Source organism: Equus przewalskii, chromosome 16 (assembly GCF_037783145.1).
Source record: "Equus przewalskii isolate Varuska chromosome 16, EquPr2, whole genome shotgun sequence".
Taxonomy (NCBI): domain Eukaryota; kingdom Metazoa; phylum Chordata; class Mammalia; order Perissodactyla; family Equidae; genus Equus; species Equus przewalskii.
Window position 1 is genome coordinate 50,471,934 of NC_091846.1, and position 14,858 is coordinate 50,486,791.

A 14,858-nucleotide genomic window follows, 5' to 3' on the forward strand; every position below is an offset into this window, starting at 1 on the left:
TTCTTTTGCTGTGAGACTAGATACTTTTGTTCCAAAGATCCGTAATCCGTGGTCCCCTTATGAGATAAGAAGTCACTGATTATAATTTGTTCATTGGATGAAAATTTTTTTAAATTTAACTTCTATTTTAGAAAGCAATATATCTGCAGTTTAGAAAATATTAATCTTATGGGTATTGTAAGGAAAATAGCGGATTGCTACCCTATTCTCCCATTCCTATGTTATTACCTAGACGCGGTTACTTAACAAAAGCTGTTTGCTTCCGTTTTGCTGTTTTCCTCTCTTTAAATTCCATGCCTGTTTGGTTGTTACTTGAGTTGTCAGTTTCTCCTGTGGATGGTGAAGGTTTAATTCTTTAACCCCCCTCCCTCTTATATTTTTTCTCTGTATATCCTCCCATGTAGCTTTTTATCAATTTTAGGATACATCAATATCGATTACGGTAGAAATAGTCATATCTAAGCCATGCAATATTTTATCATCATGTTTTGTTTTTTCATCTAACTTTTTGTTTTTTCTGGAGTTAATTGTAAAAACACACTTACTTGCTCTTTTTGGTGTTTCTTGTTAAGTTATCCCCAAACTCTCCAAATGAACCATCCTTGGTACAGTTAGATATAAATCCAGTGAGAGTTTCTGTTTTGTTTTTTAACTGTTCTTCCTGGTGGTGCCCTCTGTTCTCTTGCCCCAGTCTGCACTGGTCCTCTGCAGGCGTGCGCACAGCTGTCCTCCTGTGCTCTCATCCTGGGAATTCCCTGTCCTTTCGTCAGTGCTGTATTGCTTGTTTCCTGGAAGCAAAGACTTCCTTTTCCTTATATTCTCTCTTTGGGTAGAATACCTTCTCCCGTTGCTTTTTGGGGGGGTAGGAAAGGAGAGAGGATATGTGGGAGGTAAACTTTGAGAGCTTTTATGTCTGAAAATGTCTTGATTAATCTTCACTCTTACACTTGATTGTCCTTTGGGCTAGGAGTGGAATTCTAGGTCAGAAACCATTTCCAACAGATTGGAAGGCATTATTCCACTATATTTTAGCCTCAGGATTGCCGTTGAATTCCTGCACCCTTCTAATTTCTGATTCTTGAAACCTTTCTGTCTAAAACGCAGCTGATAACTTAGAATCTTTTCTTCCTGGTATTTTGAAATTTAATTTTTTGTGCTAGGCAGTTAGTGGGCTCTTTCAACCAAGAAACTTCAGCTCTGTGAAATTTCTTGTATTATTTCCTTGTAATCCCCCCTCACCTCCAGTTTTCTCTATTCTTTCTTTCTAGAGACTCCTTGTAGGCAGATGTTGCATCTCCTGGATTGATGTTCACATTTTAGATTTTCCTCTCCTGTTTTCTATCCTTAATATTAGTGATGTTCTGCTTTCTTGGAGATTTTAAAAACCCCTCTTCCAGACTCCTCTGCTGCGTATTTATTAAGTACCTTCTGTGTGCCAGGCATCATTGTAGGAAGTGTGGATACACAGCAGTGACCGAAACAGATGTGAAGTCCGTGCCTCCCCTGAGTTCACCCTCTAGCCTGCACACCTTCACTCAGCCCTCCCAGTTTTTTGTAAGGCTCCCTTATTTGTGTAAGATATCTTAAATCTAGCAGCTTCCTGCTTCAGTTTATTTAAGTAATAGAACCTGTCCTTTTGATAAAACCTTTTGAACCTGACCTTTTGATAACAGCAGGAGAACAGCAGCTGCTTGGGCGGGGGAGGGAGCCCAAGGGTTCCAGTACTTTCCTGCAGATTTGCAGGCAGTCGTCCTGTTTCTGCTTCACTGTAGAACCCCCTACCCTCTGTAGTACCCTGCACCTTCAATTCCACAGCCTTTCCAGGTTCTTGTTGGCTTATCCCCCACCTTGGGCCCTTAGAGCAGAGGATGCTGAAAGCCAAGTCTGATACCTAATGTTCATCTGTTTTTCTTTTCTAAATGGAATGACGCTGTTAGACTGATATTGTCTCCTTTCATTTCAGTCTTCCTGGTGGGTTTATAATACTTTGAGTTTAGCTGTCATTCTGGTGTGGTTTTGAGGACAATAGGGAGGAATTCATGTTTAGTCCTCCGAATGGAAGAACTCTTACTGACTTCCAGTGAAGGGGGTCCTTTCAATGATGGCAATTAACAGAAATTTCAGTTTTGACTTTAACTTTATTCACAATATAGCATAAATATTTAATTGGAATAATGTGAGCGTTCCATATTTTAGAAGTCTCAAGTAACACTCAAATCATTTTCTGTTTGTTTAGACTTCATTTCTCTCTTCAACAGTCAGCATTTTCAAGTAACAGATATTATTGAGCATTTTCTTTGAGACCAGGGTTATTTCCCTTCATTTGAATATAAATTGCCCAGGGACAGGGACTTTGTTTTGTTGATCACACCAGCTGGAAGGAAACCCAACATATAATAGACGCTATTGCTAAAATAATGAATTTTTGTTAAATTCTTTTTGAACCCGATGTCACAATTACTCCTGTTATAATTTCACTTTTGTTTTTGAATATTTTAAGATGGGGCGGCGTTTTTGGCATCTGCACCACTTTCCTTGCCTGCCATCTCTTTCTTTCAGAAGAAACATTGGTGTCAGTTGAACGTATCAGCTTGCAGCCTTGTTTTCCCATTCACAGGCATGTTTACTTTAATCAGTTTTCACTTACCACATTTTGTTGCAAACTGATTACTAGTTGTACACGCTCCCCCCGAATTTAAGACTGTTCACGAAGACCATTCACTGCCTTGACAAGGAATGATTGAAGGTTAGACCTGAAGAAAGGGTAGAGGCATCCATCCTCTTTGTCTCTTGCACAGGCACTCTCTTTTAAGGAGGAATAGGTAAGTGTTCTTTAATGTTAGCCTGGGGCTTTAGGAAAGATGCTGCTCCTTAGAGAATAAATATTTTAGATATTTGGTTTTTATTTGTTGACTCTGATGTTTTTGGGAAGAAAATTACTCAAAAATTAAAGATGAATTCCCTGTAGAACATGTGGAGAGGGGCTATAGTTAGGAGGAACCAAAGTGTATCTAGTGGGTGTACCTTATACCCCTCTGGTCCCGTGGTCTTTCTTATTCCCTCTTGTACCCTGGGAACTTAGCCTGTGCTGTTTTCTTCGTTGCAAATTAGCTGTCTTCCCTCCTTAAGGAGTAAGTATCCCTGGGAACACATCTGAGTCAGGGTTTCTCAAGCTTGGTTTCTAGAGGTACATTGGGTAACATTTCTCCCAAGATTGTCTCTAACGTACAGTTGCTAATGAGCTCATTGGGATGGTAACTTCTTGAAGAACCTCTGTCTCTCTTCTTGCCATCTACCTGCTCTATTTGGGAGCATCCTCAAATAGCTTTCATGCTATGTCTGACGCCTTTGTGACCCAGGGTCTAGATAACAAAACTTGGGAAATTGTGGGAGAATGTATGGGAAGTGTTGATGTTGAAGTTTTGTCTTGAGGTTGTGAGAACAGGCTTATTAAAATTCTGCCCTTCTGGAGAAAGTTTTTCTGAAGAAAATGAGGGAAAGAAAGGGATGTTTTATAATATTTAATTTTATGGGGAGGTAGCCACCCACATTATGACCATTTTAAGCTATTGCTAAAAGAAATGCGTTGTCTTCACAGCTTCGGTTTTGCACATTGATTAAATTTGTGTGTGTATTTAAGCTGTAATAGGATAATTATTTTTGGTGCAAGATATATATACTTACAGAGGACTAATGTGTATCCAATACCCTTGAATTCTCATAGGGAATATTAATTGACTTGGTCAATTAATATTTTAACTGAATATTAAATTAATTGAAACTTTAATTTTATTGTAGATCCCAAAACTTATTTTTCCCTTTTCCAAACTGGTCTTTTAATACTCAAATTTCATAATTTATAAAGCCTTATGTATCAAGTAGTCAGCACAGGTAAGTGACAAGCTTTCTCAGCCTCTTCTACATTTACATTTATTTTGTGGAGTTGTTGTAAGGGATTAAATAAAGATGTTTATGAAGCAGATGTAGTAAAGGCTTAAATATTAGTTCTCCTTCCTAATATGTTTGAATAATGTAAATGGCTTTTTTTATAGCGTACAGAAAGTAATGTTAAGTTTGAATATGCAGTCTTAGGGAAAACTCAATATCTTGGTTTTTCTCTTTTGAAAATGGTCCCACAATGTTTGTTATTTTCCATTTGGAAGCACCGTGTTTTGTGAACATCTTTCTATTGAATTTTTAGCTTGGATATGCCTTCTTTCCAAGTAGATTAAGCATCTGAGGATAGAAGCCTATACCTCAATTTCCTTTTGAATTGCCAATGCTTAATAAATTTTCAAACATGTTCTAAGTTTTGAATGTTTGACTTTTGTGATGTATTAATTTGAGTACATTTGCATTCCTTACATGAGCAAAGAAACTAGTCGAACATTTAGTGTTGTAAGTGGTATCCAACTAGCCAAGCCAAAAAAAAAAATCACATGGTGGTACTTGTTAAAATGTTAGTTCTAGGGGCCAGCCTGGTGGTGCAGCGGTTAAGTTCACATGTTCTGCTTCGGTGGCCCAGGGTTTGCTGGTTCTGATCCTGGGTGCAGACATGGCACTGCTTGGCAAGCCATCTGTGGCAGGCGTCCCACATATAAAGTAGAGGAAGATGGGCACAGATGTTAGCTCAGGGCCAGTCTTCCTCAGCAAAAAAGAGGAGGATTGGCAGCAGTTAGCTCAGGGCTAATCTTTCTAAAAAAAAAAACCAGTTCTGAGGGTAGAGATTTGAGTCTGTTTGTTCACTGCTGTAACCCTCCCAGAACCTGGAATAATTCCTATCACATTGTAGGTGTTGAAGGCTAATTGTTGAATAAATGAATATGGTGGAATGATGTTTGATCTGCTAGTTAGACTTTGTGTCCCCTAGTGCCTCAGCCCTACTTAACTCTGTGATTAAGAGCATGTCCCTTGTTACCAGTGTCTTACCTAGTAAGTGGGGATATTTAACAGATTTCACAGGGCTGTTTGATTTCAGAAAATGAAATTAGTTTGAAAAATGTGAAAAGCTATATAAATATTTGGACACATTCCTGATATGCAGTTCTTTATTCAGAAATGGAACCAAAAAATATAGAGAATCCTCTTAGTTGACTATTTGTACTTTATAGAAAACTAAGCATTTTTTTTCTTTGGTGGAGGTCTGTTTTCTTTACCTACAAATAAAGATACTGTTAGATTTAGGGATCTTAAATTGAAAAGTTTTATGAGTATAGTTTATTCAAGAATAGAAAATTCAAGGCAACCTTAGTTTATTCCTTTTCTTCTGTTTCTTAGATCTGTATGTATTCCATTTCTGACATGCTTTTCTTTGTTCTTCCCCACTTTAGAATATAAATAACAAACACTCTTAGGACTTTTATGGGTAGTGCTAACTCACATGATGTCCTGAATTGGACTAAGGCTAATCTAGAGTTTTGGTAAATCCATGTCCTGAGGCTGGGATGTTAATAACCAAATAATGATCATAAAGCTTATCTAAGTAATTTGAAACACCCAATATGTGGCTCAGTTAATTTGGGGCCAGTTAATAAAAGTTTATCCTGCCTTAAGATACTTGAATGTCCATAACTATTGAATCAGGACAGGTCACATTTGAGGAGTATGGGTATAGTTTTCACAAATAGTGTAGCCCTGCACAATTACTGTCTTGGCTCGTGTTTCCATGTGACCATCTCTCATTTCCTCTGGGATTATATGCTAAGCAAATGTGAATAGATATTACCTCTTTTTTGGGTTTTTCTTTTATCTTCATATGATACCAGTTCCCATTCTTGTCTAGGTTGTTATGATGGAGAGTTTCTCTCTAAATTTAGCCAATGAAGAAGCAAGTTGTCGACTAATCCAGTGTTCTGAAGGTGGCCATTTCATTTGTAAAGCCACACAGATTGAACGGAGACATTAAGAAGCTTATCAAGTGTCCGTCTCCTGGGACCTGTCCAGTCTCTCCTTGCGTGGCCCAAGATGCTATCTCCATCAGCTCATGTTTCCGGTCTTGAGGTGCTCTGTCAAATTTGGAACACAAAATTAAAACTTAGTCTGTGCGGTTCATTTTAGGTAAGCTTTGTAATGGATTCCCTTTCTCACTGGAAAAATAATCTGCAATCATACCGAAGTTTTGTACAGAGACAGGGTCTCTTGACATTTGCTATTATTCCTGTGGGCTGGAACTTAAAGATACATTGTTATGGCTCTTGGCTTGCATCACATCTTTGCTTTGCTCTTGTGTTCAGAATGGCTCCAGTGCATTTACTTTGGTATTGGGAATAATTTTTAGTACAGTAAGTAACAAATAATTAGGATTGTGCTCCTATGAAATTTGCAGTTTCCATCCATTAAGTCCAGCAACATAAATATATGATTGCCAGATATCCTTCAGCAATCCTCCTTTCATTTCTTTTGCCGGTTACGCATATGTTTCTCTGTAGTTTTTTGTTTTGTTTTTGTATTGCTTTTCCACCATGATTAGAAAGTGTTTGTTAAATGAAGCAATAACTTACGATGATGCGTAAGGTTTGTTATGGTGAATATATGTTTGACATGCTGTTTTGTTACCCATGCCCACCAAGGAAAAATAAAACAATAGAAATTCTAAAATAGTTCTTTACTGCTTTCATCCTACTCTGATTGATTAAATTTGCCTCTTGGCAGTGAAATTTAATTTTGATAGGTGTCCATGCCTGTTTCTTGGGATTTCTACCAAGTAGAGTCAAGTTTATGCAAGAAATTGTAGATTCTTCTTTTCTGAAATACTGAGAGACAATTAGAATGCTAAATCATGAAATAAATGTATTGACTACTTGCTCGGTACAGGCACAGTGCTAGGTACTAGTGCTAGTGGCAAACAAGACAAATTCAGTACCTGGCCTTTGGAGTGTGCAGTCTAGTTTAAGAAACAGATTACACAGATAGCAACTCTTGTTTTTTTTTTCTTACTTTGCCTTAAAATAAGCGTGATGATGCTAACAGACCTAGCGGAGTCTTAGGGGTATGGCCAGGAAATGCTTTCCCCAGGATGTGACATGTCGAAAGTCAGCAGGAGTTAAGCAGATAACTCTGTGGGGCAGGCTAGGGGGTGGAAGAGTGGCCCAGCCCTCAGGACAGCACATGGAAAGGCCCTGAGGTAGGCTGGCAGACCATTGTGGTGGGAGTGTAATGTTGAGAAACGAAGAGGGAGAAAATGTGAGCTCTCTCAGTGACCATAAATGAAACTAGAGAACTCTGTAGGGTTTTCAGGGCCATTAAGGATTCTGGACTTTATCTTAAGATGGCTGGGAAGCCTTTGGATAGTTTTAAGCAAAGGAGTGACATGCCTCTGAATAGGACAGTTGCGGGTTATTGTCTGAATCATCTTACAAGACTGAGTCTTTTTTGAAATCTGGCAAGATGCGGAGAGTTTTTGAAATAGTGATTTTAGAAATTCTTTAGAATATGAGTAAAGTTAGGCTTTAGCATTTTTTTTTAGGGGGATTCTTTAACTTAGTTAAACTTGGAAATGTTTTCTTCTGCTTCTCTCATTAATATCCTTAATTTCTTGCATGACTTCATGTGAGGAGTGATAGTTTAAAATGTGGCCAAACTCTTCATGATACTTAATTTACTTTGAAAATATAAGGCTTTGATATTTTCAATTATTTGTAATACGTGGAGCTTTAAACTTTTATATAGTAACAAGTTTCATACATTTGAGTTCAGGAGCTCTTGTCAGTTTGTGAGTTTAATTTTTTCCCCCTGTCATAGCTCTAAGATTGTATTTCAAAGAATAGTGTGTGTGTGTGTGTGTGTGTGTGTAAAAGTATCAGTCTTTTGGAATTAAGATTTATAGTCATCTTGCATGTATCTGTGTATTCATATGCATGTGTGTGTGTATATATACACATGCATACTCTGTCTGCTCCTCCATTTTTATATCATTTTTAGATAAGTCGGATCAGTAAAAGGATATTCTAGCAGTAGGAGTTGCTAGCTTGTGCTAGAAGGTGGTGACTGCAAGTGGGTGGGGCGTTTAGTCTTCAGGGTAGAACTAGAGACCTACTCTTAAAGAAGGTAGAGAGATCTAAGTGTGGGATCCTGGCCCTGATTGAGAAGCAGAGCCTGAGATAACTTCATACATCCACATTGGACGGAGTGGGGGTGGGAGGAGTACTGGATGAACTTAGGAAGCATTCTGCTCCTACAATAAAGACCTCCTTCCTTTGCATTGTTGGGGTCCTCAGCCACCCTGCTGCTGCATAGCTAGGCACCTATGGAAGTCTCGCTTATGGAATAATCCATGCATTTACATAGTGCCTGTTGTCAATTTTCTTTTTTTCTTTGATTTTCTTTTTTTTTGAGGAAGATTAGCTGTGAGCTAATAACTGCCAATTCTCCTCTTTTTGCTGAGGAAGACTGGCCCTGAGCTAACATCTATGCCCATCTTCCTCTACTTTATACGTGGGACGCCTACCACATCATGGCTTTTGCCAAGCAGGGCCGTGTCCGCACCCGGGATCCAAACCAGTGAAACCTGGGTCACCCAGAGAGAAGCAGAACATGTGAACTTAAACCGCTGCCCCACCGGGCTGGCCCCTAATTTTCTCTTTTAAGTTAGAGGCCTGTCAGGGTCATACCTATACTGGTGCAGAGGAAACTCATCCTAGTTACTATTCAGCTTAACTTAGTATTTATTCATAAATACAAAGCAGTAACCAAGTCTTGTTTGCTCTTTGGGAAAACTAATAATAGCATGAATGAAATAAATCAACTGACTTTGTAGGAAACAAATAACTAAGGGATGGGAGAACTTCGTGTGCTCAGATTTGAGAAGGTAATACACCTGTAAAACAAGAACAGATTGGAAAAGCAGCAGTCAAATTATTGGGGGTTTTTTAGTCATTTTTAATTTCTTGGAAGTACTGAAATAAGACTGGACGTGGCTAAGAACCAAGCTGGTTATTTTTATTCAACGAATCTCCCAAAAGAGAGAGAAGGCGAGAGACGTTATGGGACATGGAGGACATATGAAAACCTCTAATGTTGAACAGTTCTAGAAGCAGGAACAGATAATTTAGAGGAAGGAGAAATCAATCAACAATGAGAAAATTTCTTTGAGCTGAAGAAAGACAAGTGTCCGCATGAACTAGGATAGGTGAGAAGGACCTGTACCTAGACATCCTGGTGGAATTTCAGATTTTCCAAGCTTAGAGAAAATCCTAACAATGTTTGAAGGAAGAAATAGGTTATCTACAATGGTAACAGACCTCAGACATTTCATAAGTAATATTGGATGCTAGGCAAAAAATGAATTTGGTCTTTAAAGTTTTGAGGGGAAGTTATTTTCAAATGACAATTTTGTACCTAGGCAAGTAATAAATTGTGGAGACAAATGGAAGAGGGTTTTGGTTCTGCAAAGATTTAAAGTTTTACTTTATGCACCCTACTTTAATGATGGAAAAAGTACAAGGAAAAAGATGCATGAGGTCTAGAAAACAGTGGCTACCAAAATAAGCTAGGAGAAGCCAAGAAAGATTGAAATAAGAAAATGAGTTGACCCTGAAGGCTTGTGATGTTCTTCACCCAGTGGGTCTCGTGCCAATTACTCCTCTTTCCCTTGGTCCTTTCACAATGCTTCCTTCCCCAGTTAATATACTTATACATCAAAACACTGAAATGCCATGTTTATGTGGTTTAACATCTAATGATCACCTTCGTGCTCTCCTTATCACAGCTATAGAACAGAATGAAAATACAATAAACCTTGACAGTGTACAGATGGAACTGTCAAACCTGGAGCTGGAAGTAGAAGATAAAAGAAGGTTGCATGTACTAAATGTCTAACCTTTCACTAGGGGGTCAGATGCCAACAAGGTGGTATGGGTTTGTCTACTTAAAGTTACAAACTAATTATATAATTGTCCCTAAATTCCAAAACAGAACTCTTAGAAAGTGGATCTGGCTGTTTTAGACCTTTATATGCATTTTAATCTTCTACGTGCTGGTATTTTAATATAATCATGAAAGTGGTTAGTTTTAGGGCCAAAAAAAATAGTTTTTTCTTTGTCAAAACTATCAAATTTATGTTTACTTTCTACCACCTCTGAAGATTAGTGGGTCAGAGGCCTTTCTGCCACTGGACTACAAGCGACATACATTGTATCCCTTACGGGATGTTGAGTACTTTTCCCCAGGAGGTACTGAATAGGAAGGATTGTCCAAATTCTGTTTCCATCTCTCTTCTATGCAGGAACTTAAGTGCTTTCCAAGGCTGACTGGGCTTGGATTTCCTATCACACTGTACATGGTCAAGGGCGGGAAGACTTATTGGTTATCTAGTCTATCCTTAGTTTCGGGGGGGAACCCACTATTTTCAGACATGAGATAATCTAGCCCATTTCTTCATAGAATTAGAGTCTCTATCATCTTTCTTAACTGACCTCGTTATTGCAGGGTAGAACGTGGAAGTTTTTCTAGCTGGTTGTCACTGCTTGCATTGTGTCTGTAGTCTGAATTGAAAGCAGCTGTCTAGAATCTGCATGACAACACCACATGATTGACAGATTGTTAGGTTACTCTCTCCCCTTGTTCTTTTCAGGTTGAATTATAGTCATGTCACTTAATGATGAAGGTAGTTCTCAGAAATGCATTGTTAGGCGATTTTGTCACTGTGCAAACATCATAGAATGTGCTTGCACAAACCTAGATGGTATAGCTGCTGCACACCCAGGCTCTATGCTACTAATCTTACAGGACCATCATTGTATACATGGTCCATCATCGACTGAAATGTCATTATATAGTGCATGACTGTATTACTTTCACATAGGCCCTCTACTCACATTCCGTGGCCATTTTCACTGTCCTTAAATTTGACTTAAGCCATAGCAATCAGGCCTAAGGGAAAAAATGGCTTCCATAAAAGGGAATTTTTAAACATGCCTTTGAAGTGTGATTACTACTAAAGTTAGATTTTTTTTTTAATCTCCCCTGTTAATTGCTGATGGGAAGTCTAATGATGACTTGTGAAGTTACAGAGATCACTCCAGTCCAGGATAACAGTGGATTTGGTCTGTGTGTACTTAAAGCTGGCAGCTGGTCTTCAGTTTTGACCAGTGATTAAGTGGAAACAAGTTGACAGTCCAGAGAATTTCCCCTTTCCTACCCTCATTTTTCAGCTTTACTTGTAGACCATTGTCCGGGTAGAGAAGACCCACAGAAGGATGCAGTGGTGGCAGTGAGAGAAGAACATTCAGCGTGTGGTCTTGGGGCTGGTTAAAGTCCGAGAAGGAGAAAGGGCCTGATGCTTTAATTAGGATAACTAGATACTTTAATCAGCAAGATCGCTTTAACCATTAAGACCTAGGAAACAATTGACCTATTAAATTCAAATCAAGAATAATTATAAAACTCTGATCCCTATGGATTAAAGGTTATTAAGTAATACTCCTTCATGGTAAAATTTTGTAACTCTCATTCAACAAATATTTATTAAGCATTTATCTGCCAGTCGTTGGAAATATACAATCCCTTAGTTACTTTCAAACCTAATGTATTTTAGAACTTAATCCTAATAGGGAAGATGACTTCTTTGATTAGCTCTAGGTATTATTTATATGGGTAAATGAACTCTTTTATTAGATGTTTCTTATTGGTGGTATGTAAGTCATGTTTTTGTAAACTATTACATTTTTTTAATATAACTGGAAATTTAAGTATTGAGTGACTATAACATTCTGGGACCACATATAAATCATGGTTACTAATTCTAAATCATTGCACCTGTCATCATAGGTTGAATGAACTGGAACTGTGGGAAAAGATTCAAGTTAACCTATGAGGTTTTTCTAGCTATAATTTGAAGATTGAGAGACTTGGGGGTTATGACTAACTTACCCTGATTACATAGTCCCTAGGAATATCAATGAGAGGCATTGTTTACTAGTTCTTTAGCCCTTCTCCTTATATGAATACCCTGGCAAAGACATAATAGTTAAATCCTCTTTACTTTGTGTATATCTGGGAAACAAGGCTTTAAACACCTGTTGCACAGTAGTAGCAGGACTTCTTAGAACCCATATGCTTATTTATCAGGTCATGGAGAGGTGTGGAGAAATTAATACAGCTCAAGTTTACCCAGTAAAAATAGTGGATCAGATAAGCTGCAAGCCATATGTCACTACTCCGGGGAGCTTGCTTAGGTTGGAGCCAAGTCAGGAGTGCTTGCTTACTGTGAACTTATGGCCTCTCCAGAAAACTTCTGCCTCAGTCCGTGCATAGTTTGTAAGAGTGAACCAGTAAAATACCATCTTCACCTAGGGTCCCTAATTCCATTGTTTAAGCCTAGTCCAAATGTTTGAGTGCATCTATATGCCAAGCATTTCTGTGGGCTCTAGGTATGTAAAGGTGTCATATGGTCACCTGGGAAGTTCTTACAGGAGAGGATGATTTGTGAAAATGAAGGTCATTCTGCCCTGGTTGTTTGTGGGTTTAGGTCAAAATGCTGTGGTCTGGGTAAAACTTCCTGCCACTATAAGGAAGAATAAAAAGTATTAAGAGAACTGATGTCTCCCATCCCTTCACTGATCTTAGACCATGCTGTAACTGGTGTTAGTAAAGGGCCATGTCATCAAATCTCTCTAATTGTTTGACTTGGAATTGAGGCCTGCCTGCCTGTTGTATCAGGAAAGAATAAAAGCAGAAGGACTGAAAGTTTGTCAATCTCTCCTTGCTTCCTTTTCCCTTACTTTCCAGGACTCTGTGGTAAAGAACATCATTATTTAAGAGTCAAAAACATGACCTTAGGAGCCTGTGGTGTTGAAGAAACCTTATTTCTTTAAATTGTGGCATTTAGGACATTTCTTTCCTCTGAGATAGTCTTTGGATAAATAAGTGAGAACTGTTGACCCATCCTGATCCAGTTGTTGAAATTACAAGGTTTAGTACTTTGCCTCTGAGTTGAGGAAAGACTAAGTCTATGAAATCATCTAGATAAGACATAACATAAAAAGCATGCCCATGATTTTGAGAAGACAGGTTAAACTGCCTAAGTATTAGGAAAAGTGGAAAAGAGTGGAAAATTGCTGCACTCTCTTTTCTCCCACCTAGCTTCTAGAACACTTTCCCTCAGCATTTAGAGAATGTTTTTGCTACAACTTGCTATAACTTTTCAGTAATTTTCCTAAGAAAGTGCTTTATAATTTGTGAATGCATGCTGCAGACTTTTGTTTTATGCTCGCCATAGCCCTGCTTATTACCCTCCAACAAACATGCCTTTTTTTCAAATGAGAACACTGTGACACTAGGATGTTACATTGATTTGCTCCACATCTCAGAACTAGCATGTGGCAGAATGGAGACTGGAACTCTTGTATCTGGATTCTTAGTCCATTGTCCTTTTAGTCTCTTATTGGTCTTTATTAGAATGTTATGAAAAATTGCAATAAAGAAGTATGCTATCAGCCATCATTGTTATGTCTCAACACCTGATATACGCTTGCAATAGAGTTCTAATCCTGCACATTCTTCACAGTGAATATTATAAAATGGGTATGTATGTTAACCCTGGGGTTGACATACTACGGCCATATCTGGCCTTCTGCCTGTTCTTGTATTGCCCCCTTCACATTTTGAAATTGTTGGAAAAAAATCAAAAGAATAATATTTCATGACCCATAATTTTTATGGAGTTCAACTATCAGTGTATATAAATAAAGTTTTATTGGAGCATAGCCACGTTCATTCATTTATGTATTGTCTGTGGTTCCTTTAGCGTTATGATGGCAGAGTTGAGTAGTTTCAACAGAGACCAACCATATGCCAGCAAAGCCTAAAATATTTGCTAGCTGGCCCTTTACAGAAAATGTTTGCTGACTCTTGTGTTAGACTATTGTGCGCTCTGACTTTCATTGACGTTGGATACAGCCATCTAACCCTTCTGGACCCCCATCTAACTCTTCTCACCAGGATCTTACCCTAGATCTCTAAAGTTTCAAGTGGGAAGTACCCTTCAGTAACTAGGATTTGTTTTGTTTTGTTTTTTTTTAATTATTTATGACAAAATTGGTCACTTTGACATGTCCATGAACAGTATGACTACACTTCAGCTACCTAAATCTAATCCCATAGGACGTAAACGTCCTTTACAGAATCATAAAATAGACTCTTGCTGACATCTCCAAATGTTTTGTTTAGGCTGACGCATTGAGATTAGTACTGTTACAAAGAGGTGCTGTCCAGACTCACCTAGGCAATAACTTTTACTTGTCCCAGTGGTGGCCAGGCCATTACTACTACACAGGTTCTTTATTCCAGCCTCTGCCTTCTCAGCATATTTACTACCTTCTAATTACAGGTAAGAGGCCATAACACCCACCTTCATATCCTGCAGTTCTCTATAATTCTCACTCTCTTTGCCTCTGTGGTACAGAGAAAGAAAGAATCCTCCTTTTTCCAAGGCTGTCCGCTCTACCTCACCCATTCCCTCTACCTAATCTCTTTGCCCCATTCCTTCTGATCTCCGGGATCTTACTGCAGTGCTTTCCCCTTTTCTCTAGACTCTTCTTTTCTCCATTGGTTCCATTCTCTGCATCCTGTAAACATGCAGGTCTCCTTTATCCTAAAAACTGTCCTCCTCTGAGTTTCATACTCCTCAAACTACAACCTGATTTCTTTTTACTTTTACAGCCGAATCTCTCTAGAAAGAATAATTTCTTCTTCCTCATCTTCTGTCTGTTTGACCTATTACCTCTGGTTTCTGCTTTAATTCCTCTGTTGGACCTGCTGTCATCAATGACCTAGCTGTCTTAACCAGTGACCTTTGTTTAGGCCTCATCGTATAGGACCTGTCTGCAGTAATTCCCACTGTTAACTATCACTCCTGTGTT

At 38.5% G+C, this 14,858-nt stretch overlaps 1 protein-coding gene across 3 annotated transcripts in view; it reads left to right on the forward strand.

The window, feature by feature from the left end:
• SLAIN1 (SLAIN motif family member 1) overlaps positions 1-14,858 on the forward strand; it is a 56,415-nt gene that overhangs the window by 16,693 nt on the left and 24,864 nt on the right. The window contains exon 1 of one of the 3 annotated variants that reach the window (XM_070579028.1): positions 5,815-6,057. The exons of the other annotated variants lie outside the window; for them this stretch is intronic. The gene's annotated coding sequence lies outside the window, so the exon portion shown is untranslated. Of the gene's footprint in view, positions 1-5,814; positions 6,058-14,858 lie in introns of those variants that run through there. 3 annotated transcript variants of the gene reach the window in all.